Below are 26,947 nucleotides of genomic sequence, written 5' to 3'. Positions count from 1 at the left end.
CCTTCCAAAAAATGTGATCAATAGAATAAAAATGAAATTTGATTTTTCATATTTGTATATTAACAACTTGGTATATTGTCCTCAGACTCCCCACAACAGAGTCTTTGGCAGTGGACTACACACGATACATTTCAGAGGCCTGATTAGTTGTGGTCATTTTAAGGTCTAACATTCTTGAGTTATTTTGGGAAGTGGCTCCGGTCCTTGTGGTATTACAGCTTTATAGGTTTGCTTATGTATTAGATTTTGTATGTTTGTTTAAATGGCTCTTTAATTAAAACTAGACAAAAGCAAAATTCCTGTCTGAGATTACATTGTAATCCCAGAACAGACAAGAACAATCAGCCCAGTTTTGTCCTTATTTAGAAATAGGAAGGCATTTGTTTTTGGGTAAACAACGATATTACGCACTCAGATTTCAAGACTCTGAGGAAGTCAGGGAAATTCAGGAAATTAGCAAGTATAGTGCTGGTAGTGGCATGAAGTCTGTCTGCATTTGCTCTTTGTCTGTGCAACATTAATGGCAATCAAGAACCAAGTAGAGACTAAAATGGGATGATTAAGAATTTCTGTTCCCAGCTGGTTGGAGAGGTTATAAATATTAAGAAAGCAATTGTTGTAGTTTTTACTGGCTTAGACTGTTCATACACCTTGTACTCCCTCCAGCACCCACCATTCCCCTAACACCAACACCCAGCAGCACCTATTTTATGCTTTTATGCAAAGATTATGGGATTTGAATAGGTTGCAGTGATAAACTGTAGGTGGTATTTTTGAGTCTTGGCTGGAAAAACAGAGGAGAGCAGTTCTGCAGAGAACACTCATGGGATTTTTTGATAGGTAGGAAACATAGTAGCAAAAAGATGGAGATTTCCAAAGGCACGAATGGCAGTTAGGCCCCTAATTCCCATTGCCTTTCAGTGGGAGTTACAGGACTGCCATTTGTACCTTTGAAAATCTCCCACATAGACAACTGATGTTAATCTGGATGAGTCAAATCACACGCATGTCAAGAATATTGAGACTGTGGGCCCAGTTCACAGATGAAGCAGGAAAGCTCTATTGCGTTGGAGTGCAATTTGCTTATACCAGTGGTGAATGTTACTGCATGGGTGTGGGAGCCCATGAGGCTCTGGCGAACAACAATAAGTGCACACTAACCTGCCAAAAATTTTTGGGTTTTTGAACACTTCAGAGTTCCTACAACTGTGAGGATTTGCTTGTGGTTCTGGACAGAAGTTTGTATATAACATTTTGGGATATATTTGATTTTACTCTTCGGTTAATACGCTGGTAAGTATTTCCATTGCAGGCTTTTTAAATCTTTGACAGTTACACAGTGAGTTTCATGCAGAAGGATCCCAACTTGCTCTGTATAGAATCTACAATATTTAAACCTAATCTGGACATCTGAACCCTCTGGGTTCAACAGCTTTAAAGGCAGAAAGCAACCTCTTAGGTAAGCAGAGGAAGTGAAAGACAACATATCCGTTTGAAACTCCCAGCAGAATTGAATCAGACAGAAGGAAATGACCTAAATTAGAATTTTGCCAGCACTCCAGACCTGATATCTTTACTATGGTGATAGTACAATGGCATGTGTCCTGGACCATAACTAGGGTCTCCTGGGTGCTATGCTACTAGAGATTAACAATAACCACAGCTGGGTTACTACCTCGGACTTGCATCTGATCCAGAGCACCACACCTCCAGTATCCTAGTGCCCCTAGCACCATGGAGCAAATAATGAACTGCAAACAGGACCGGCTCTAGGCACCAGCCAAGCAAGCACGTGCTTGGGGGGGGGGGGGGGGCTGGCACAACTTTTTTTTTTTTTTTTTTGGCTTAGGCAGTTGCACTCTCGGAGCTTGGGGCGGCAAAAAACCTAGAGCCAGCCCTGACTGCAGACACCATTTCCCAAAATGATGACTTTCCTTGGAGGAGTCTATTCAGCCACTGACCAGGTGTTAAGAATTTGTCCTGTTTGTCATCTGTAAATATCCTTTTTATTCCCAGGTTAACTTGAATAGCAAGATTGATGGGCCACAGGGGGAACTCTTTTTTATTTTGCTTTTGATACTATTGTTGCAGGATATGTAAAATACCACACTGAACGTAGTTTTTGAGCAGCTACCATTTGGAGGCAGCTTTTAGTAGATGCTGGAAGAGGTAGTTCTCTACATCCTTATGATAGATCATGGATTTTACTGGATACCTTTAAGAATTTTTTCTTAATGTCCTTTTAAAAACACGTTCATATGAATTTAGTGCTAATGAAAAGTACCAGAGTGAAAACGCTGGAGAATGAAGCCCTTTATTTATCCATCCAGAGAACAGGTACAATATAGGCTGTTTCCCAGAATATCTTGCCTCCATCCTGACCTGCAGAGTCAATCTAAGGCTTTGTCTAGACTAGAGTAAACTAAGCAAAGAGGTCAAAGTTAGGTCAGGGTTAGCTAACATACTAGCAAACTTCAATCTCTCTTGATCATCTAAACAAACCTACGGCTTTGTCTTGCCTAGGAAAAGTAGTTGAGTTTAGAACAGTTTTAGCTAACATGAGGTAGCTATACCCAACCTAAACTTGACCTTTTTCATAGTTTAGACGCAACATAGCACATTGTAGCTCAGTTCTGCTTAAATTCTAGGCTAGGCTCCAGCTAAATTCAAGCTCAAGGTGATGGGTAGAAAGCTTGCTCCTTTTAAATATTTTCTGGGAAACAGGTATAATCTTCTCAGAAAAAGTAAAGGAACATCAGAAGTTTAAGTTGGATGCAGTTGAGAACAGTCTGTGCTAAATTAGGTTTGTAGAGCTTGTTGTTCCTGTAATAGTAGCGGCTCAGGAGATTTTGACTCACTGGACGATTGAAGTACTTGTGGTTTAGGACAATTCTGAGCCAATATTTCTAGAATCAGTAAAGCCCTTCTGTTTCCTCTGTGTAAGCAAGGTGTCAGATTAAACTGAAATCTGTTTGATTGCTTACACCCTTGAGTTTATGCTACAAAATTCTCAAGTTATTGAGGAATCTTTAGAGATGCTTAATCACCTGTCCATGTGATTCACCTACTGGCATGGTTTTATAAAAGGAGACAATCACTTAGAGAGGCTAGAGTAGCTGAAATGGAAGCATGCCCTTTTCACACCCACTCATATTAAGAGGTCAATACCACATTTTATCCCTAGAAGCAGTGATTGAATTTGTCAGTTGTCTGGTGACTATGGACTTAATTGATTCCTCTCAGCCCTGCGAGTCTGACACCTCTGAGTTGGGATCAATCTAGCTAAATTGTTTAGCCTGAATTGAACCTATTTTCAAAGAATCTTTCTTTGCAAACCAGCAACTGTAATTTCTCTTTGCACCTTGCTTTTGTGTTTGCCTCTGAGCTGTTTAGCTTATAACAAGGGCTACAATAAAGGGCATTAGTGCTGTTTTCAGTGTTGTTTTTCCTTATTTAGATTTATAAAATTTGCCCTTTCATTGAACTCGGGTTACAAGGCTATATATGGGTCTCTTTGGGGAGGAGGATGGCAGATGTTACACTAAAAGATGCCATTTTTGGTTTTTAAACTAAGAGGTCATTGCGACCTTCTAGCAATTGGAACTATTCTAATACGCACTTTTAACATTGGTGACAGTTTATTTGTAATGCATGTTACTTTCCTGCCTTGGGGCTCCTCAGCATCACATTTATAATTGTGTTTTACTTTCTCACCCATAAGGATAACAAAGAATTGTCCCTATAAGGGCATTTTAGGGTCAGACTAGTTATTTTCTCTTCTCCCATATATTTAATTGTTTGGCTTGGTCTTAACAGGTCTGTGATCCAATCTTGGAGACTAATAATAAATTAATCTTAAATCAAGGCATGTGTTTTAATTGTACCTATGGCTGTACATGCAATAGGTTAAAAAAATCCATAACTGGCTATTTGTAAATAATTTTAATAAGTCCCCAAACTCAGACTTTGTAAAAAATAAGTGGGTTACAACATTGAGAGAAATGATGTTTTGGTTTTAATTCATATAAACTTTTTAAAAGTTTAAGCAATCCCTTGAGTGCTGGGAATGATTAGACTTACACATTGTGAGCTATTTATATTTAAAAAGTCCTTCAGGGTCTGCTTATATTCAAGTTGATGTAACTGAATCATCCCAGTGCTTTAACCTTTGTCCTTCTTCACCCTATGTCCTCCTATTATGTGTTACTGTCACTCATAGGCATCATGGCTCTGTACCCACATGGATAGACCACTGCAACAGTGGAGAGCCACACTGAAGTCAATGGGATCTGCATGGATGCAGGGATTTACTTGTACAGATGCAACTGCAGGAGAGGAGCCATAAATTAGGCACCCATTCTGCTGAGACAAACACATGCTCGCCCGTATGCATCTGAATAGCCCACCAAAGCCATATATGTAAAGGAGATTGTGTAAGTCTTGGCAAGACTGGGGCCACTGATTGTAAGAGCTTACTGTTACTGTTGTTCTGGAGAGACTGTTTTCAGGTGTTGCATAATTAATATTGAAAACCGAACAGTCTGGCTTCATTGTCCAAGCTGAATGACATGCAAAACCCTCCAAACAGCATAAATGATAAAATAAATTTCAGTTTTAAAAGCCTTTCATGCAATAGTAGTAACATAGGTCAGGGCATTTTTGAGAGACACTTACACTGACCTGAGTTAATCAGTAGTAACTCCAATAGCTGTAATGAAATTACTCTATTACATCTATGTAATTAAGGGATAAGTTCAGAGTCCACCTTGAGTAGTTAGGCCATACACTGGGCAAGATGGGCAGTGTGGAGGTATCCCCAGATTAGGCCATGAAGTGATTGTAGAGTTGCTCCAGAGAGGCTACTTCAGTCTAGTGGCCTCCAAATGCTCTTTAACACAACTTCCATAATGCATTTGCACAGTCATTTCCATTCTTTTGCCTCTTCCTGCTGCCTGCCTATGCTCTGTCCCCTGTGCTGCAGTTTAGGGATCTTGTGCAGAGCAGAGATTCTGCTGTACATTGGGTGCACACCTGTGTCTGGCCTTCTGCATCCAGGGACTCTCTCCAGAGTTTGCACAATGGAGCAATGTGGTTCCACTGCAAATAGGCCAGCTAAGCTTGCAGAGGAAGAGACTGGATTCATCTCTAAGAGCAGAACTCAGCTCATTTGCCCCCATAGTTGCACTTTGTTTGTATTTAGTAATTAAAAGATCCCTACTGCTTAAAAAAAAAGGCATAACTGGCTTGGTTTTTTGAGTGACCTCAAATTACCCAAACTCTACAATGTGGGGGATGTTTAGGATGCTCAGACGTCTTCCACTGCAGCCCTCCCCAACAGTTGTTTAAGTCTTTTGTCCCAACTACATTAGACCTATGGACAGAGGTTTCCTTTTTAATGCTTGCACAACCTCTAAAAAATTCACAAAGGCAGAATTGATTTTTTGGAGGCTAATGCCAGCAGGAAACAGTACCGAGATTGGATCGCTCGCATTTTGAGGAACAGACCAACAAAGGGAATATTGTCTGTCTTTTGTAAGGCAGTTTTTTGCCCAGATTACTTTGACCTCGGCACTAGCCAATCTCTGTAGTACTTTACTGCAAAATCTGAATGCTGCTAGAGCAGCACCAGTGGTTTTATGTGTTTGTAATATGATAATCCCACAGGATCTCTTGCAGTTGGTCTTTATGCTTATCCTGATAAGACAGCAGTTGAAAATGCCATGATTATGCCTTATCAAGCAAGAAATGGTAGTATTATACCGCTCAGAAATACAAATTAAGAAAGCTTTCCTTGCTGCAACTCCCTCAGCACTTGAAATGTGTGATAGATCGTTTGCTGTATGGATCTCACATAGAATGTCCATCACCAGCTTTCTCACCAGACCTTCTCGAACAAAACATTTAAGAGGCTCACAATACTGAACAAAAATAACCTTGTGCTCACTGAAGAGTCTGCAGCCATAGGATTATCAATTTTAAAAATCTCCAGTAACAAGACAAGTATATGACATAGCTGATTCTTGAAGCATCTGGTTTAATTTGTTCAGAAGCTGGGTTAGCAAGCTATACTGATTGTGACTTTGTCTGAAAGTTCATTTGTACAGGAACTAGATAGGGACCTTTGCACTACTAGATTACAGGTTCAAATCTAATCTAGGTTGGCAATGATCAAAAGTTACTACTATACCATGGTAGTGTAGTAGGCTATAGCTATCTAGCACCCCCTCGGGCAGAGAAAGGGTGCTGCTTCTGTCTGAGTCCAGACATAGCCTATAACTATGCTATTCAGGATATCTGCCTCTTACATGGAAAGTTAAGGTAGGCCAAACAAAATAAGTCTGCATGCTTCTGTTGTCCACAAAGATTTCCTTCAGGAAGCTAATGGGAAAAATACTAGGCCGCCTTCTATCCGAGAGGGCTAGCCAAGGCCCTCAAACTGTTTCCCCAGTCCACTACCCCACTTCCAGGAGCTGGGGAGCTCTGGGTTGCAATTCTGCTACTTTCCCTGCACTAAGCACGAATCCTCCCTTTTAAGGACCTACCCATCTCCAGGCTGGACAAGCCTCACAGGTGCAATGAGTTGAGGTAGATTGGGAACAAGGGAGCTCTTTAATTCCCCATCCCAGTCAAGGAGGGAATCTGCCTTATAGGTGAGTGTATCAAATGAGTTGATGGTATCTGTTCCTACTGGATAACGGTCTGATCTGAAATATGGGGAAAGAGTCCCATTAGTTCATTAGGCTTTGGATCAGGTCCTAAATGTCCACCTTGCAAAACCAGAACTAACACATGTTGCTGTTAACAGTCCCAGAGAGGCCAAGGGTTGAGTAGTTATGGATGTTCTTGCTGTCACTTTAAGTGGTCCCTCCAAATCGGAGATGAGGCACTTTATCAGGGTGTTGTGGGGAAGTCTGTGCTGCTGCATGGATGGATCTTATTTGGGGGTGGTGGTGGTGGTGATAAAAAGATAACTAACACTTACGGCTCTCACTGCAGTATTGTTTCGATCATCTAATTTTACTTAAACAGATAAACAGGTGCTACACACAATGGAGCTAGTTCTCCTTTCACTAACACTGGTGTAACTACTGAAGCAAATGGAGTTACCTCTGTGTGAAACAAGTGTATTTATTTTAAGATAAAGAGGGATGGAGAAATATCACTCCTAGGAAATATTTCATAAGTAGTTCAATGACTAGCAAGGAATTTTACATTAATTGCACAACACATGTATTGAAGGCCTAAGGATGATAGAAAAGGGCATATCAGATTTTCCTCACAGAATAAAGCCTTTTTCATTTCTGCAGGATATATTCTAATAGTTATTAAGGTCAATAAAGCACATCAGTGACTTTAGAGAGGGCAGCACTAGAGATGTGGCTAACAAGCTGCTATTGATTCAGCTGAGGGACATGAAATATCCACAGAACTATTCCCAACACTGATTTACTGCCTGAGCTCATGGCTATCAATCTCTGATTAGAAGAAACCTGGATATGCTTTGTACCTGTGATGTGTAAATACTATATTTGGCTGGGTGTCAGGGGGCCTCTACTCACCACTAGGTGGCACCTCCTCCTGGCTGCTCTGGGAATTAGCTCTTTCGGCCCAACACCCTCTTCTTGCAGTTCCTTGGCCAGTCATCTCGCTCTCTTGCTTTGTGGCCCCACTCTCGTTCCTCAGGAGGTGCTGCACCTCATCTCTGCAGCTTAGCTCTCTGGGCAAGTCACAGTGGTCCTCCCCTTCCACGGTAATCACATGCACAAAGTCTCTCAGGACTGCCCATAGCAGTGTTCTCTTTCACTGCCCCTTAATGGTGCTGCTTCCCCAGTGGCTAGTAGGGGAACTCAGGCCTACTTTATACACTGGGTTCCAAGTCAGGGACCCTACAACCAACAGTGAAGGTCTGCACAGTCCTGTCCCTTACTGCTGTATCCCTGGACTACTACCTACCTTGCCTTCTCTCATCCTGGGGGGCTATACAGGCTCTACAGTCTTTATACAGGCTCCTCCTGCTCTTGTCCAGCTGAGCTTCCTCTTTAATTAATCCTTGTTGCTCCCTAGCTCCTCCAGGTGTAGCCTATCCAGTTAATTGGCCCATCTGGCCACCTTAGTCCCTTTGGGCCTTGTAGGCAATGGACACCCCACCACATTGGGTTACACAATCACATCATGAGACTCTGCAGAATCTGTTATAATATGCAGTGTACAATCACAACTCTGGCAAAACCTTTTTTTTTAAATGAACCTGTTCATTGATCCAATAAGCATGGAGCCATCTTGAGGCATAAGCGCAACATTCACATCAAAGGAATTTATAAATGAGATTCATATTTTAACAATTAAGCACAAGCTTTCAATTTCTCCATATGTTCTCAAAAATAATGCATGTGGGTAGCTTGTCCAATTATAAACTAATATCAAGATTCTGATTTTATAGCTTGAGTGATGCTTCTGTGGTTTACAATATCACTGAAAGTCCTTGACCCGATTTATCTGAGGAATAAATTCTGAGCAACTGTAAATTACAGGGCTATAATTCCATCAAAAGTTTCAGGTGATCTCAAACTATGAGAATGAAGCTTGAGCCACTAGAACCTCCCAATGGAATTATAATTCATAACTCACAACTTGCCTATTATTGATTTTATTTACTGCACTATGTTCATTGAGTTCCCACATTTTACACTTCCTTCACTTCATTCCCTCTTGTCTTGACTCATCTTGCTTCTCCCCATCTCCTTTCCCTTTTGTTTAGCTCCTCCCCGACCTTTCCTTTCCCTTTGTCCTGATCCCTTCTGCTTCAAACTGCAGTTACAGCAGCTGGTTTAGCAGCAGTCTTAAAATGACCCCTGTATCAATTGGGTCCAAGGCAGCTGGGTTTTGAGAGGTGAATGTCTCCATTCCTGAATGTGACATCACACTTGTGCCTTATAAGATTTATTGTATATAGATTGTGCTACATATTACCTTACTAATAACTACATGCATCTCATTGCATCACATGTTAGAAAAAGATGTCATGGTTTGTCAGCTAATTATCAGAGAATTACACTTATTCTTCTACTACTAGAGGAGCTAGCCGATATTTCAAAGTTCATACCTTTTTGGATGGCGGATGCGCATGGAAATATTCAAAGAGATGCTACTCTGATTTCAGTTGGTGAATAATGTTGGTGGCAATAGCGGATGAGGTCAACAGGAAACAAGCTCAACTAAACAACACCAGACGTTTACATAAAGGATGTTGGATTCTGTTAGAATATCAGCAATCAGTTCAGCCTTTTGTTTCTGCAGCTTTCTGAGGGAGAGGCTTTTTTTGCTGTCTCCCAAGAAAGGAACAAGGTCATCTAGCCCTTCTGCTGATCCAGTGTACTCTTTTCTTGACTTTTTTTAATTGCATGGCACAGTGGGGCTTTTTCTCTGCATGGACCACATCTTAGCAGAGTCACTTGCATGAGTCACCTCCCTCCTAATCATGATTCATTCCAAGGACCAGCTTCCTTTCATCCATGACTGCAAAACATCCCCCTGACAACTACAGCAGTTGCTTGTATGGAAAAATAAAAGCATTTAATATAACTTTAGGTTCTTCTAATGAGATATGGTAGCTGGAAATGAGGAGGGTCCAGTACCAAGTTACCAGCCAGCTTTCCAAGGATCACTCATAGGTACTCTTTAGATCACCAGTGGTCCACAGATTCACATCCTCTAGCCCAGCAAAATGTTCTTTTACCAGTCCATGACTTCTCAGGTGATAGAATTTCTTTTACAGTGAATTTAGCTCGTACAAAAGTTGCCAAAAGAAAAGTCCTGCTAATTTCTATTTAGCCACAGAACAGATACTGAAAAGGTATGCAGGTTCCCCTCCTGAGTCTCACCAATGTGCCTTAGCCCTCATCAATGTCATTTACGAATTTAAAACCTGCTGTAATGAGAAACCAGTGACCCACTCCTTTGGGTTTACCATTTTTTATATCCTGAGTGAGCTGCACCTTGGAATGTTTCCCCAGTCTTCACAATTTTCAAAAGATTTGTGACTATCTGAGCATATATTTCAGATGCAACTGCCCTGGAAGAGTTAAAACCTCTACTAGCCATTAGATTTGTATGGCCCGGGAGCTATGAAAAGTCAGACTTCTGGAATTTGGCACTTGACAGTGGATTATACAGGTGCAGAATTGTGACAGCTGCATATAATCATGGCCACCGAATTAGCTAAAATTGGCCTTGCAGTGCCTCTACACCGAGAGGAAATTTCAAGCCATCAAAGTCTGTGCTCACAAGCAAAGAATTTCACAAAATGAAGTGAGCATTTATGACAATATCCATGTTTCAGTATGATTTGCAGTAATTACAGTCAGAAATCCCCAAAGGATCAGCAATGCTCAGCCCACATCTCAAGTCTGGCTTAACAAATTCATAAGAAGATTTCAGGCCATTCTATTAATTTAAGTCAGTTGCCACTTCTATTTGACTTCTATGGAATTTTAGGAGAAAACTGACACAGAGGGAAATTCAGACCTGGCATAAAGTGGATACAGCTAGGACTGATTTCAGTGAGAGAGTACTCACTATACACCAGGATTCAGTTTGGTCTAGATAGAGATGGATGGACACATAAAAGCCAAAAATGGCCTTTGTCATGATTCAGCAAAGTACGTAATCACATGCGTAACTTTAAGCATGAATAGTCTCATTGATGTCAATGGAACTATTCACATACATACTTAAATACCTTGCTGAACCAGAGCCTAAATAAATATAAAATACATTTGACAGCAGAATTTCAGAAGCCTGGTTTTTGTTTTTGATGGATCTTTAATCTCTTTTGGAGGGGACTCTTGCTATCTCTACATATTGCCTACAAAAACTGCATTAATGCACTATGAAGTTAGCAGAGTTAATATTTTTAAAAAATCAAAATACAATAGTTACACTTTTTCCAGCAGCAACATTACAATGGCCATGTAGCACATTCTGTAATTTTTATTCTTGATACAGTGAAATCTTGATTTCTTTTTTCCAGAACTTAAGTCAACAAAAACTCTTATCTGAGAGTTGTAACTGCCCATGAGGTATTGTACGATGGCACAGCCAACTGCAAGGGGAAGACACTATATATAAGCTCTACCTTTTACAAGAAGACTGGGATGAGAGAAGAGTACAGATGTACAAAGTGGCCAACTTAAGGGTGCTGTTGAAACCTTGAGTTTTCCATTCCCTTCCTTAGTTCCCAATCCTGCAAAGACTTTTGTATGTGCTTAACTTTATGCACTGTAATGCCATTGACTTCAATGTGTGTAAAATGAAGCCTGTGCAAAAGTCTTTGCAGGATCAGGGCTTTACTGTGGTTTTTTAACTGTACAACTTTAACACTGCATTAGCATGATCAGGAAGGAAGTATGGTGGTGCGGTTTTGAGGCATGGAATGTGAAGTGTGGAGACCTGCATTCTGCGCCTGGCAGTGCTCCTGGTTTCCTGTTTGAGCTTGGACAAGTCACTTAGTGCCAGTCCCATATGGTCTGGTGGTTAGGAGTCCTGGTTTTCACCCAGGCGGCCTGGGTTCAACTCCTGGTGTGGGAATAGTGCACAGCTTTCAGGCAGAGGGATAGCTCAGTGGTTTGAGCATTGGCCTGCTAAACCCAGGGTTGTGAGTTCAATCCTTGAGGGAGCCATTTGGGATCAGGGCAAAAATTGGGGATTGTTCCTGCTTTGAGCAGGGGCTTGGACTAGATGACGTCCTGAGGTCCCTTCCAACCCTGGTATTCTATGATTAAACTTAAGACTTGGTCCTGCACACTGCCAGACACCCTCAGCTCCCATTGACTGTAATGAGAACAGCGTGAATGTCACACTATGGAGGCTCAGGTCCTTAATCCCCCTGTGTCTGTCTCCTTGTCTGTAGAGTTCTCACCACAGGGTGAAAGTCCCCAGGGACAATTCCCCAGACAAGCCAAGTGTTTGAGGGCTGCCAGAGGGTTGTGCCTTTTAGCGGATATACTTCCTAAGAAGAATGAAAGACAGAAGGCAAAGAAAAGCAATCTAAAATTTACAGAACATACATGAAACCCTTTGACAGCTTCATAAGTGTTATATTATCCAAAAAATTCCATCCCTCAAAAAGGAGTTGCTTCCTTCTACCTCATATGGTCCTACGATGTAGGCCTCCACCATGTTACCCACATCCTATATATCTTTCCACTATGCTTACATGGTTCACACTTAACCCTTTCATCTCCCAAAGCATGCCTCCTTCCATCCTCATGTGCTTCCTTCTTCCGCCTCTCCACTACACACGCTTATCTATCTCTTCTTTCCTTCTGCTGTCAGGATCAACCTCTGTCCCCATGCAGGCTCCTATCCCTGCAGTAGATCCAACCTCTGTACAATGATGGTGGTTCCACCTCCCTCTCCCTAGTGTGAATAACTGAGAAGTAGCTGCACAGAATGGTGGTGGTGGGGATTGTCCTTTTTGTGCCCCATGGCCACACTGCTTTGCTAGCAGTCCCTCTCCCTTTAGGGATACTCAGTCTACAGTTTCAAAATGCTGAATTTTACACACGTGCAAATCTCACATCAACATGATTAAATAATAAGGTGGTGGTGTTAAGCTCCGAATAGCCAGGAAATGCCAGAGTTAAGGCAAACTTAATTTTCTCCCTCTGTGCAGTCTTTAATTTTGTAATCACACATTAAGGAGTTGTCTTTATTAAATTTTTGTGAGAACTTTCTGCCAGGTTTTGATGGCAGTAACAAGGGCCACCATCAAAACGTGTAAGCGTCCTTCTTGGAAAATAAATAAAAATAAATGACTCAGGCACTCCCTTTGAGCCTTTTACTCATATGTCAGCTCTGGGAAAAATAAAATAAACTCTCCCTGGTCACCCTTAGCAGGCAGTCCCAAGTCTAGTATGGGATATTAAGCAAAGGAATATTTTATTGATGAGGAAGGGAACATGGACAAATGGTTCAAAAAACTACTTGATGAATTCATGGAGGATAGGCCCATCGGTGGCTATTAGCGAGGATGGGCAGGGATGGTGTCCCTAGCCTCTGTTTGCCAGAAGCTGGGAATGGGCAACAGGGAATGGATCACTTGATGATTACCTGTTCTGTTCATTCCCTCTGGGGCACCTGGCATTGGCCACTGTCGGAAGACGGGATACTGGGTTAGATGCTGGACCAGGATACTGGTCTGACCCAGTATGGCCATTCTTCTGTCCTTGTGTGTGTGTGTATGTATATAAAAGTTAGAAACTCACATCAATATAATAGGAGTTTGTTCAACCCCAGTCTCAGGAAGTGTCCATTAGGTGGAAGTCCAACATACTGATCACCGCAACTTCACTCACAATTTGATTCAGTTTCAAGCAGTCGCCCAAGTCATCCAATGTTGAGTTATCTTCTCTGTTGGTCCATCCAGTGCTGCTCAGCCTGATCCCAACCTGAGATGTCCGCTTGCCCTTACATGGAGCACGTAGGGGGCCCACCAAGTTGGGTTGGTACAGCTCTGCTAACCTGGCTATGGAGTCCACTCCTGTCTGGAGTCCACTCTTTTCCACTCTTGCTTCAATGCAGAAGTCTGCTCAGCTAGTCCAGCCAGGAAATCCACCCCACACAGCTGCCAGTCTGGAATCCACAGATTCTCCCCTTAGGTTGCAGGATCCTCTGTTAAGGAACCAAGGGCACACAGAAGCCCTAGGGAGAGTGCCTGCATCTTGAAGTCAGGCACCTCACACCTGAAAGAGCGCCTTCCATCTCCTCTTTCTGCGCTCAAGCTTCACTACCCCACTGAAATCTAATTCTGGTAGTGTTAGGGTGACCTTGCACTTGCGGCATTTTCAATACAATTTTTATGTCTCTTGTAAGTATTGACAAGGAAATTATTTATTATTGCCTTTATACGCAAACACAAATATCCAACCTGGGTAAATAATTATGGAAATGGAATTCACAGAGCTGTCTCCTCCCCTTCTCACCTACACAGGACTCCTGGGAGCTCCATCCCTCTAGGCCTTCTAGCGAAAGGCTATAATTCTATACCATGGGGCTTCGTTGTCCCTGAAAGAACGAAAGGTGTATTAACATTAAGATAACAATATCACCATATAAACCTAGTAGACACAAAGTGCTATAGTTTTTACCTCTATTTATCTGGTTGATGTTAAGGGGGGCTGATTTCAACAAGCTACACGGAGGTAAAAAGTTAGTGTCTTGTTGCCTTCACCAGGATTTTATGTTGAGAATGCTATGGATATAAAAACACCAATTTTTTTTTTCCAGTGAAGACATACAAATTGTCAATTAATTAACCTGGGGTAGTAAAACACATGAATAAAAGCTAGTGTGGACACTCCCTACATGTTCTTTACACTAGTGATCAGGTAAGGCTAAAGAACAAACATCTGTAACCAAGAACAAACATGTGGGGAGAGTCCACACTAACCTTTACAAGTGTATTAAGTACCTGGAGTTAATTGGCAATCCGTTTACTTTAGGCACAAAAATCTAGTGAAGATGAGCCCTTAGTGTGCCAAGGGAGAAAATTAAGGTTACATTAATTTGGGCATTTCCTGACAGTTCAGTGCTTAACTGTGCAACCTAATTGTTCAGTCATGTTAATGTAGGGATTGTGTGGTTGTAACATTAAGTATTTCAAGATTCTCAAAGTCATGGAAATGTATGGCTCAAAGGGATCGCGAGAGGTCATCTAATCCATCCCCTGGCACGGAGGCAGGACCACGTATGTAGTATGGATACTTATGTATTGTAAGGAGAATTCCTTATTCTTCCAGCCTCTCAACTTCAAGGATTAGAAGAATGAAATAAGCAGAACTAAAAAATTACCATTAGTATGTTCCTTTGGGGTTAGCCATCCTTTGTAACTAGTTTAACTTTAGAGTCTAACATATCATTGTTGAAGACTATAATTTGATTTCTCCCTAGGTCAAGACGTTTCTTTTTTTAATATGCATGATGTTACCCCTATACTATCTGGCATAACAAAGGGCTTTCACATCTCCAGCCAGAATTTTCAAATGTGACTTCTGATTTTAGGTGTCCAACGATCATCTAAGGGTATGTCTACATTATGAAATTAGGTCGAATTTATAGAAGTTGGTTTTTTAGCAATCGTTTTTATATATTCGAGTGTGTGTCCCCACAGAAAATGCTCTAAGTGCATTAACTCAGCGGAGCGCTTCCACAGTACCGAGCCAAGCGTCGACTTCCAGAGTGTTGCACTGTGGGTAGCTATCCCACAGTTCCCGCAGTCTCCACTGCCCATTGGAATTCTGGGTTGAGATCTCAGTGCCTGATGGGGCTAAAACATTGTCGCGGTGGTTCTGGGTACATATCGTCAGGCCCCCGTTCCCTCCCTCCCTCCGTGAAAGCAGCAGCAGACAATCGTTTCGCGCCTTTTCTCTTGAGTTACCTGTGTAGACGCCATACCACGGCAAGCATGGAGCCCGCTCAGGTAACAGTCACCATATGTCTCCTGGGTGCTGGCAGACGTGGTACTGCATTGCTACACAGCAGCAGCAACCCATTGCCTTGTGGCAGCAGACGGTACAATAGGACTGGTAGCCATCATCGTCATGTCCGAGGTGCTCCTGGCCACGTTGGCCAGGAGCGCCTGGGCAGACATGGGTGCAGGGACTACATTAGAAGTGACTTGACCAGGTCATTCTCTTTAGTCCTGCAGTCAGTCCTATTGAACCATCTTATGGTGAGCAGGCAGGTGATACAGATTGCTAGCAGTCCTATTGTACCATCTTCTGCCGAGCAGCCATGAGATGTGGATGGCTTGCAGTCCTTCTGCACCGTCTGCTGCCAGCCAAAGATCTAAAAGATAGATGGAGTGGATCAAAACAAAAAATAGACCAGATTTTTTTTTTTGTACTCATTTGCTTTTCCCCCACCCCCTGTCTAGGGGACTCATTCCTCTAGGTCACACTGCAGTCACTCACAGAGAAGGTGCAGCGAGGTAAATCTAGCCATGTATCAATCAGAGGCCAGACCAACCTGCTTGTTCCAATAAGAACAATTACTTAGGTGCACCATTTCTTATTGGAACCCTCTGTGAAGTCCTGCCTGAAATACTCCTTGATGTAAAGCCACCCCCTTTGTTGATTTTAATTCCCTGTAAGCCAACCCTATAATCCATGTCGTCAGTCGCCCCTCCCTCCGTCAGAGCAACGGCAGATAATCGTTCCGCGCCTTTTTTCCGTGCGGACGCCATACCAAGGCAAGCATGGAGGCCGCTCAGCTCGCTTTGGCAATTAGGAGCACATTAAACACCACACGCATTATCCAGCAGTATATGCAGCACCAGAACCTGGCAGAGCGATACCGGGCGAGGAGGCGACGTCAGTGCGGTCACGTGAGTGATCAGGACATGGACACAGATTTCTCTCAAAGCATGGGCCCTGACAACACATGCATCATGGTGCTAATGGGGCAGGTTCATGTGGTGGAACGCTGATTCTGGGCTCGGGAAACAAGCACAGACTGGTGGGACTGCATAGTGTTGCAGGTCTGGGACGATTCCCAGTGGCTGCAAAACTTTCACATGCGTAAGGGCACTTTCATGGAACTTTGACTTGCTTTCCCCTGCCCTGAAGCACATGGATACCAAGATGAGAGCAGCCCTCACAGTTGAGAAGCGAGTGGCGATAGCCCTGTGGAAGCTTGCAACACCAGACAGCTACCAGTCCGTCGGGAATCAATTTGGAGTGGGCAAATCTACTGTGAGGGCTGCTGTGATGCAAGTAGCCCACACAATCAAAGATCTGCTGATATCAAGGGTAGTGACCCTGGGAAATATGCAGGTCATAGTGGATGGCTTTGCTGCAATGGGATTCCCTAACTGTGGTGGGGCCAGAGACGGAACCCATATCCCTATCTTGGCACCGGAGCACCAAGCCAGCGAGTACATAAACTGCAAAGGGTCCTGCAAGCACTGGTGGGTCACAAGGGACATTTCACCAACATCAACGTGGGATGGCCAGGAAAGGTACATGACACTCGCATCTTCAGGAACTCTGGTCTGTTTCAAAAGCTGCAGGAAGGGTTTATTCCCAGACCAGAAAATAAACACTGGGGATGTTGAAATGCCTAGTTATCCTTGGGGACCCAGCCTACCCCTTAATGCCATGGCTCATGAAGCAGTACACAGGCAGCCTGGACAGTAGTCAGGAGCTGTTCAACTACAGGCTGAGCAAGTGCAGAATGGCGGTAGAATGTGCATTTGGATGTTTAAAGGCGCGCTGGCGCAGTTTACTGACTCGCTTAGACCTCAGCGAAACCAATATTCCCACTGTTATTACTCCTTGCTGTGCGCTCCACAATATCTGTGAGAGTAAGGGGGAGACGTTTATGGCGGGGTGGGAGGTTGAGGCAAATCGCCTGGCTGCTGGTTACACGCAGCCAAACACCAGGGCGGTTAGAAGAGCACAGGAGAGTGCAGTACGCATCAGAGAAGCTTTGAAAACCAGTTTCATGACTGGACTGGCTACAGTGTGACACTTCTGTTTTTCTCCTTGATGGAAACCCCCCGCCCCTTGGTTCACTCTACTTCTCTGTAAGCTAACCACCCTCCCCTCCTCCCTTCGATCACCGCTTGCAGAGGCAATGAAGTCATTGTTGCTGCATATTCATACATTCTTTATTCATTCATCACACAAATAGGGGGATGACTACCAAGGTAGCCCAGGAGAGGTGGTGGAGGAGGGAAGGAAAATGCCACACAGCACTTTAAAAGTTTACAACTTTAAAATTTATTGAATGTGGTGGAGTGGCTGGTTGGCCAGAGGCCACCCCACAGCGTTCTTGGGCATCTGGGGGAGGAGGCTATGGAACTTGGGGACGAGGGTGGTTGGTTACACAGGCTGTAGCGGCAGTCGGTGCTCTAGCTGCCTTTGCTGCAGCTCAACCATACACTGGAGCGTATTGGTTTGATCCTCCAGCAGCCTCAGCATTGAATCCTGCTTCCTCTCATCATGCTGCCATCACATTTGAGCTTCAGCCCTGTCTTCAGCCCACCACTTACTCTCTTCAGCCCGCCACCTCTCCTCCCGGTCATTTTGTGCTTTCCTGCACTCTGACATTATTTGCCTCCACACATTTGTCTGTGCTCTGTCAGTGTGGGAGGACAGCATGAGCTCAGAGAACATTTCATCATGAGTGCATTTTTTTTTCTTTCTAATCTTCACTAGCCTCTGGGAAGGAGAAGATCCTGTGATCATTGAAACACATGCAGCTGGTGGAGGGAAAAAAAAGGGACAGCGGTATTTAAAAAGACACATTTTATAAAACAATGGCTACACTCTTTCAGGGTAAACCTTGCTGTTGACATTACCTACATAGCACATGTGCTTTTGTTACAAGGTCGCATTTTGCCTCCCCCCACCGCGTGGCTACCCCCTCAACCCTCCCCGTGGCTAACAGCGGGGAACATTTCTGTTCAGCTACAGGCAAACAGCCCAGCAGGAATGGGCACCTCTGAGTGTCCCCTAAAGAAAAACACCTATTTCAACCAGGTGACCATGAATGATATCTCACTCTCCTGAGGATAACACAAAGAGATAAAAAATGGAAGTTGTTTGAACGCCAGCAAACATACACTGCAATGCTTTGTTGTACAATGATTCCCGAGTACGTGCTACTGGCCTGGAGTGGTAAAGTGTCCTTCCATGGAGGACGCAATAAGGCTGCCCTCCCCAGAAACCTTTTGCAAAGGCTTTGGGAGTAAATCCAGGAGAGCCGCGAATGCCAGGGCAAATTAATCCTTTCACGTGCTTGCTTTTAAACCATGTATAGTATTTTAAAAGGTACACTCACCAGAGGTCCCTTCTCCGCCTGCCGGGTCCAGGAGGCAGCCTTGGGTGGGCTCGGGGGGTACTGGCTCCAGGTCCAGGGTGAGAAACAGTTCCTGGCTGTCGGGAAAACCGGTTTCTCCGCTTGCTTGCTGTGAGCTATCTACAACCTCATCATCATCATCATCTTCCTCGTCCCCAAAACCTGCTTCCGTGTTGCCTCCATCTCCACTGAAGGAGTCAAACAACACGGCTGGGGTAGTGGTGGCTGAACCCCCTAAAATGGCATGCAGCTCATCATAGAAGCAGCATGTTTGGGGCTCTGACCCAGAGTGGCCATTCGACTCTCTGGTTTTCTGGTAGGTTTGCCTCAGCTCCTTAAGTTTCACGTGGCACTGCTTCGGGTCCCTGTTATGGCCTCTGTCCTTCATGCCCTGGGAGATTTTTGACAAAGGTTTTGGCATTTCGAAAACTGGAACGGAGTTCTGATAGCACGGATTCCTCTCCCCATACAGCGATCAGATCCCGTATCTCCCGTTCAGTCTGTGCTGGAGCTCTTTTGCGATTCTGGGACTCCATCATGGTCACCTCTGCTGATGAGCTCTGCATGGTCACCTGCAGCTTGCCACGCTGGCCAAACAGGAAATGAGATTCAAAAGTTCGCGGTTCTTTTCCTGTCTACCTGGCCAGTGCATCTGAGTTGAGAGTGCTGTCCAGAGTGGTCACAATGGAGCACTCTGGGATAGCTTCCGGAGGCCAATACCGTCGAATTGTGTCCACAGTACCCCAAATTCGACCCGGCAAGGCCGATTTAAGCGCTAATCCACTTGTCGGGAGCGGAGTAAGGAAATCGATTTTAAGAGCCCTTTAAGTCGGGGAAAAAAAGGGCTTCATCGTGTGGACGGGTGTAGGTTTACATCGATTTAACGCTGCTAAATTAGACCTGAAGTCCTAGTGTAGACCAGGGCTTAGAGAAGCCTGGTTTTCAGAAGGTGGATACCCAGCACTTTCTGAAAATCAGGCCCTTTAAAGGTATCCCAAATTGGGCAGCAAAATCACTAGTCACTTAAAAGTCTTGACCCCAGATTTCTACCACCAGACTCCAAATGTTTTTTTATATGACTGCAGAGGCACCCATTTAGAGGCACTGTGTCTCAGTGCTCTGTCTTTTCTCATCTTGTGAACTGGCACGTGACTGAAATTGATGAGATCCTCATTCTTCAAGTGGTTTTAGAGAGTAGAAATCTAGTTAATTGTAATCCCTTGATAATTCTGAAGATTGGAACTAAAAGGGAGGGGAGAGGAAAAGCATGGCAGGCACACGTGCTTTCCCATCATATGAACATACAGGTTTGTAACAAATCCATTATCTAGAAATTGTTGGTGTTGGGACACTCAGCATCACAACTGGGACTAAAACACTGTTCCAACACTCATTTTGTTCCAACACTCATAAGCTGCAGTGGCTATTTTAAAACCAAATGTATCATTTTGATGTCAATGTTGAGGCTTGACAGAGCCCTTTTAATAGTGCTGAGCTGAGCTGGATCTCATTTTAATGATCACAGAATTGCTGTAGAAAGTAAAGTATGGAGCACTGAGGAATTTAATAGCAACTGCTGCAAACAGTAATAGATTCAGAAGAGAATCTTCACAATCAATGAGGTAGTCACTTTACTGTACCAGTAATAGACTGCAAAGTGGTCTACAGAACTCTCTTAAGTGTACCTTAGTAAAAGGTTCTTATGTGTAAAACACTGCTTTGAATGCCATGTCTACACTAGCATTTCTATTGGCAAAACTTTTTTGTTGCTCGGGGGTGTGGAAAACCACCCCGAGTGACACAAATTTTGCTGGCATAAGCGCTCGGGTGCACAGCACTATGTCGGTGGGAGATGCTCTCCTGGCAACATAGCTACGGCTGCTTGTTGAGCTGGTTTTATTATGTTGATGGGAGAGCTCTCTCCCATCATGAACGCTACTCCTAACGGAATTCTGTGCCAAAAAATTAAAAATTCTGCATATTTTATTAAAATCATATAATCACACCATTTTCAATGATTTGCTGACAAGTATTTTGAAATAAATTACCAAAATAATTGAAAATGGTGTCATTCTATTATTGCATTACTATGTTATTTTGACAAATAAAATATGCAGAACTTAGCAGAATTATAAAACTTATTTTTTTGGCACAGAATTCCCTCAAGAGTACCAGAGTTCTGTGTGGTGCAATCTGGTGTGTGTGTGTTTGTGTATGGGGGGGGGGTGTCCAGGGGCAAATCTGGATGTACAAGGGTTCGGTGTGGGGTTCTGGGTGCCGGGGGAATGGGAGTCCAGGTGACGGTGGTTAGGGCTCAGTGTGGGGGAGACTGGGTGAGTGGGGCTTGGTGGGGTGAAGGCTCAGGGTGCAGCTGGTTGGGGCTCAGTGGGGTGCGAGTCTAGGTGTGGGGGGCTCCCACTGCAGGGGGTTTGGCTCAGCATGGTGGGGGCAATCTCTATCCCCCTCCTCCTCCTCCTGCTCCTCTGGGACTAACATCCCTGAATGGCCAGGGCATCACCAGACCCACTCCCCCAGTGACTTATCTCTCCCCCAGCTGCCTGAACAGACATGTCTGAGCTGCCAGGGAGTGGCAAGTGAGCACTGGTGCAGCTTCTCTTTGCTTTCCCACTGTCAAGGTTCCTCCCCCACTCTGAACTCTAGGGTACAGATGTGGGGACCTGCATGAAAAACCTCCTAAGCTTATCTTTACCAGCTTAGGTCAAAACTTCCCCAAGGTACAAAATATTACCCCCGTTATCCTTGGAATGGCCGCTACCACCACCAAACTAATACTGGTTACTGGGGAAGAGCTGTTTGGACGCGTCCTTCCCCCCAAAATACTTCCCAAAACCTTGCACCCCACTTCCTGGACAAGGTTTGGTAAAAAGCCTCACCAATTTGCCTAGGTGACTACAGACCCAGACCCTTGGATCTTAAGAACAATGAACAATCCTCCCAACACTTGCACCCCCCCTTTCCTGGGAAATGTTGGATAAAAAACCTCACCAATTTGCATAGGTGACCACAAACCCAAACCCTTGGATCTGAGAACAATGAAAAAGCATTCAGTGTTTTACAAGAAGACTTTTAATAAAAAATAGAAGTAAATAGAAATAAAGAAATCCCCCCTGTAAAATCAGGATGGTATATATCTTACAGGGTAATTAGATTCAAAAACATAGAGAACCCCTCTAGGCAAAACCTTAAGTTACAAAAAAGATACACAGACAGAAATAGTTATTCTATTCAGCACAATTCTTTTCTCAGCCATTTAAAGAAATCATAATCTAACACATACCTAGCTAGATTACTTACTAAAAGTTCTAAGACTCCATTCCTGTTCTGTCCCTGGCCAAGACGACTACAGACAGACACACAAACCCTTTGTTTCTCTCCCTCCTCCCAGCTTTTGAAAGTATCTTGTCTCCTCATTGGTCATTTTGGTCAGGTGCCAGCGAGGTTACCTTTAGCTTCTTAACCCTTTACAGGTGAGAGGAGCTTTCCCCTGGCCAGGAGGGATTTCAAAGGGGTTTACCCTTCCCTTTATATTTATGACACCCACAGAAACCATTTTCTGTGGAAACTAAGAGAATCTGCAGAGGGGTATTTTTCTGCTCCACTGCAGGGCATAGAATTCCCCCAGGAGTAATGAGTGCACAGCTATATTGTGCTGCTGTAAGCTTGTAAGTGTAAACATGGCTCAATGTAGACATAAGTTCAGCATTATCTTAACAAGAAGATATCGTTATGTGGACTATTGGACTAAGGGGGCCAAGAGTTTAAAAAATGGGTGCCTGAAGTTAAATGGGTGCCTGGCAAATAGGTAGCTGGATTTTCAAAAGTGCAGATCCTCTAGTACTTTCCTTGGATTTCAGTGGAAACTGCTGGGTGCTCTGCACTTTTCAAAACCAGATTACCTATTTCAGTGCCTAATTATGGCTTTGGGAGTCTAACTGTAGTCACCCATTTCCCCCCCCCTTTGCCCCCCTGCAATCTTGGCTAATTCTCTGAAGAATTGGAAGCAGGAGAGAAGTCGTTTTGATATAGATGGGACTCAGTGCGACTATAAGCTTTTGAATGACCCTGAAAGCATACATCCGTTTTTTATATTGAAGGGAGATTTCAATTGTTTTTATTAACTGGCATGTCTGACAGTGTTAGAATTTTGTGATGCTCAAGAAAGAGAAGGGTTCTAAAAGTTTGGAGAATTTCTTCTCTTTACACAAACAGCAAGATAATCATCAATATCTAGGGCTGGAAGGGATCTCAGAAGGTCTGTACTACGGTAGGACCAAGTATACCTATAAGACCAGACCTTAAAGATGTTTGTCTAACCTGCTTTTAAAAACCTTCAGTGACAAGGATTCCACAACCTCCTTAGATAACCTGTTGCGGTACTTAACTATTCTTATAGTTAGAAATTTTTTTCTAATATGTAACCTAAATCTCCCTTGCTGCAGATTAAGCCTATTAAGTCTTGTCCTACCATTAGCAGACATGGAGAACAATTGATCACCATCTTTATAACAACCCTTAACATATTTGAAGGCATATAATGTCCCCCCTCTGTCTTTTCTCAAGACTAAACATGCCAATTCTCTCAACTTTTCCTCATAGGTCATGTTTTCTAGGACTTTTATCATTTTTGTTGCTTTCCTCTGGACTGTCTCCAATTTCTCAACCTCTTTCTGAAAGTGTTATGCCCAAAACTGTGCTCCAGGTGAAGCCAGTTTTGGGCACCACACTTTCAGAAAGATCTTGTAATGATGTCAATGAAGGAAAACTCCAAGGCGAATGAACAAGTTATTGGTTATGAAAACTTGGTAGTTTAGGGTTGAAAGCCTTCTTAATTAAAAGATAGTTTGGAGGTTAATAAGTTTTCAGGACATTTGCTAGGACAAATAAAGTGCTTTGAGAACACTGGATATATGCACAGCCATTTCTTGCACTAGCAAAATAAAGCAATGCATGTTCCAGAGCTGATCAAATAATCCAAAAATATACTCTTAGAAATCAGGGTCAATTCACAAGCAGAAAAAAAGGACGATTTTTCCTATGAATATTAGTTCCAGTGAATAATTTGACCCACTCTATTCCAGACCTAAATTATTCAATACTGGGTGTGTGACAGGCAGCTTGGAGGGCCAGGCATTCTAGTGGTTAGAGCACCTGGCTCTCAGTCCCCTGCTTGGTTGAGGACCCTCAGCCTTTAAGGCCAAGGGGGATAGGGGCACGTGGGCATTCCCTCTCCACCGGGTCCTCACCAAGGGCCCAGTGTACATCAACTGCTGCCCTGGGCTACCAGTCCATTCAGTTTGGGACATGGCCCATCTAGTGCAACTTGCTGGGCTACTTTTTTCCCATAGGGTCTTCTCTGGGGTCTTGGGTAGCATCTGGCCACAAACCCAGGCTCCTTCAGGCAGGGCACCTGCAAGGTGGTGCGGGCAAGCCACACAATGGCTCTGGGTTTTACTCACTCGGTTACCTCTGGCACTGGAGGCTCCTAGGTCCTCTTCAGTCTTCCCTTGGCTGGGGTCTAGTGCGTACTCCCTCTGGGCTGCCTTAGCCAGCAGGCTCATGCTCCTACCCCTCAGGTAGAGAGGCATAGCTCCTGCTTCTTTGCCAGTCAGCCCCAAACTGAGCCTTTTCTTCCCCCACCCCTAGGCCTGGCACTGGCCGCAGGTATAGCGGGACATGGCTAGCTGGGCCCAAAGGCTCTCTTTAATCCCTGCTGGGCTGGCTGGCAGTTTCTCTGCTTCATCTCAGGATATTTGTGTAATATTCAATAAATGCCATCAAATAGCAAGATGAACATGAAATAATGTAAGATTGTTTATCTATAAATTTCACATTTTATTCTTTATTCCCAAAGGTGCATATACCCTGGAGGGCTACTCACACAGATATCCCTAATATGCTTCCACTGAAATAAATGCAAGTGATTTCACTGGGAGCAAAATTAGGCTCATAATGAACCAAAACAGACCGTAAAGAAAGTTTAAAATATTCCATCCACAGCACCATTCGTCCATTTTGACAAATAACAACTTGATTATTGCTACTTCCATGCCTTTGGGAACCCCTGCTAATCTAACATCTTAATCTGATCTTGTTTACCTGGTCACCAATTCAATTTATCAACACTTTACAGTTTGAGCATTGGCCTGCTAAACCCAGGCTTGTGAGTTCAATCCTTGAGGGGGCCATTTAGGGATGGGGCAAAAATTGGGGATTGGTCCTGCTTTGAGCAGGGGGTTGGACTAGATGACCTCCTGAGGTCCCTTCCAACCCTGATATTCTATGATTCTATTCATTAATCTCTGCATTGTGTCCATTTGCAGTTATTTTCAAGCCGCGTATGTTTCTCTAGGCCGCCTGCAACTGCTGATGCTAACCCATTCGGGGCCCTAAGCAGGAATATTTTGGGATCCCCCCACAACACATACTAATAATTAATAGGACCCCGCAGGCCCGCCGATGGTGGGGGAGGGGTAAAGGGAGCAATTGCTCAGGGGCCCAGGCGATTTAAAAGGGCCTGGTTGCCCTGGGCCATTTTAAATTGCCCTGGCTGGACACAGGGCTTCTAGGTGCACCCGGGGTAGTACTGGCGGTGGCAAAGGCAGCCAAGTGGGCATGTGGAAGCCCTGGCCATGCTAGAAGAGCACCCATTGATTGTTCTTCCCTGGGGCCTGGAATTGCAGTCGGCAGGCCTAAGGCCCCCTTGAGCTGCTCAGGGCCTTAGAAATTGCTTAGTCTGCTTATGCCTAGTGCCAGCTTTGCTTGAGTCAAAGTTCTATAGTACAGAACAACCCTGCCAGCCTGATTCATACCTAATCTACCAATACCTAACATCTTAATATTTGTTTAGCAGTTGCAAGACCGTTAACTACATCTGATCCAATATCCACCCAGGCTATGAAGTCAAGAGCAGGCTGACAGTCTTAGCTGGCAGGAACTTGGGGGCTAGAATGTAAGCCCATTGAGGGCAGGGACTGTCTTTTAGTTCTATGTTTGTACAGCACCTAGCACAATGGGGTCCTGGCCCATGACTAAGGCTCCTGGCCTAGGTGTTATGGTAACCAAATAATTAATAATAAAGAATATTCACCAAATCTCAAATAGACTTAATGCTCTTTGTAAACTTTGGAAATTCTCCCCAATAGCTATTATAATTTTAAAATAAACTTTAAAAATATAGCTTGAAGACAGGTGAGCAAGCGCGTGCCTGTGGCCCCCATTCAAAAAAGCATTTAGACACGTGTTTAAGTCCCACTAAAAGCAATTCTTCAGCATTTGGCTGAACTGGGGCCTGAGCTGGACACATGATAGTGCATCCTTAATTTTCTTTAAATTTAAGATGAAGCTCAGTGTAATCTTGAACAGAACTGATCAGATTATTCATATTTGCTGTGGGTTTAGCACTTTTTTTCTATTTTGTGAATCATTTGCAAACTGATCCTGACACAAAACAAGAAGAATTTGGGGCTTTTTGAAAATAATTCAGACATAGTTTTTTAATGTAAAAGGATCCCAGAAGTTACAACGACTTGTAATTTTCTATGGCACCATCTATCTCAAAGTATTTGACAATTATTAATGAATTTAGCCTTTCCACACCCTAATTAGGTTGGTGATTATTGTCTCTATTTTACAGATGAGGAACCAAGACACGGAGAGGTTAAGTCTGTGGAAGAACTGGACATAGAACCCAGAGGCAGGAACCTAGAGGACATAGAACCCAGAGATTCTAGTCCTATGCCTTCACCACAAAACAAACTTAATGCTGGTGCTCAGTCTAGCCTACTACTATTACTTAACTGTTACAGGATTGCAAAATGAGAGACCTGGGATGCCAATAATATATAATTATTACAGTTTCCAACATATGGGAAACTGGCTTGGATTTTGCATGCTATACAGAAGAAAATATATTCTCCCTTACAAGGAGTAAAGTGCTGTTCTTTCCCAATGTGAGTCACATTATGCAAATGAAAAGGAGAGATTTGATGCTGTCAAAGAAAAGCCTAAAGGATAAAGCATGTCATGTTGTCTCTTCTATACCTGACAAAAACTGAAGGTATAATTT

The 26,947-nt window shown here is 43.6% G+C and overlaps 1 long non-coding RNA gene across 1 annotated transcript in view; it reads left to right on the top strand.

The window, feature by feature from the left end:
• The window catches only part of LOC311516732, a 39,838-nt gene extending 13,149 nt beyond the window's left edge, over positions 1–26,689 (top strand). The window contains exon 3 of the long non-coding RNA XR_014710499.1: positions 26,516–26,689. This is a non-coding gene — a long non-coding RNA (uncharacterized lncRNA). The remainder of the gene's footprint in view (positions 1–26,515) is intronic.
• The last annotated feature ends 258 nt before the right edge of the window (positions 26,690–26,947 follow it).

This window comes from Lepidochelys olivacea, assembly GCF_965140295.1.
Source record: "Lepidochelys olivacea isolate rLepOli2 genome assembly, chromosome: 2".
In the NCBI taxonomy this organism is placed as follows: Eukaryota; Metazoa; Chordata; order Testudines; family Cheloniidae; genus Lepidochelys; species Lepidochelys olivacea.
The sequence above is the reverse complement of the archived record's forward strand: the minus strand, read 5'-3'. Positions and strand labels throughout refer to the sequence as shown.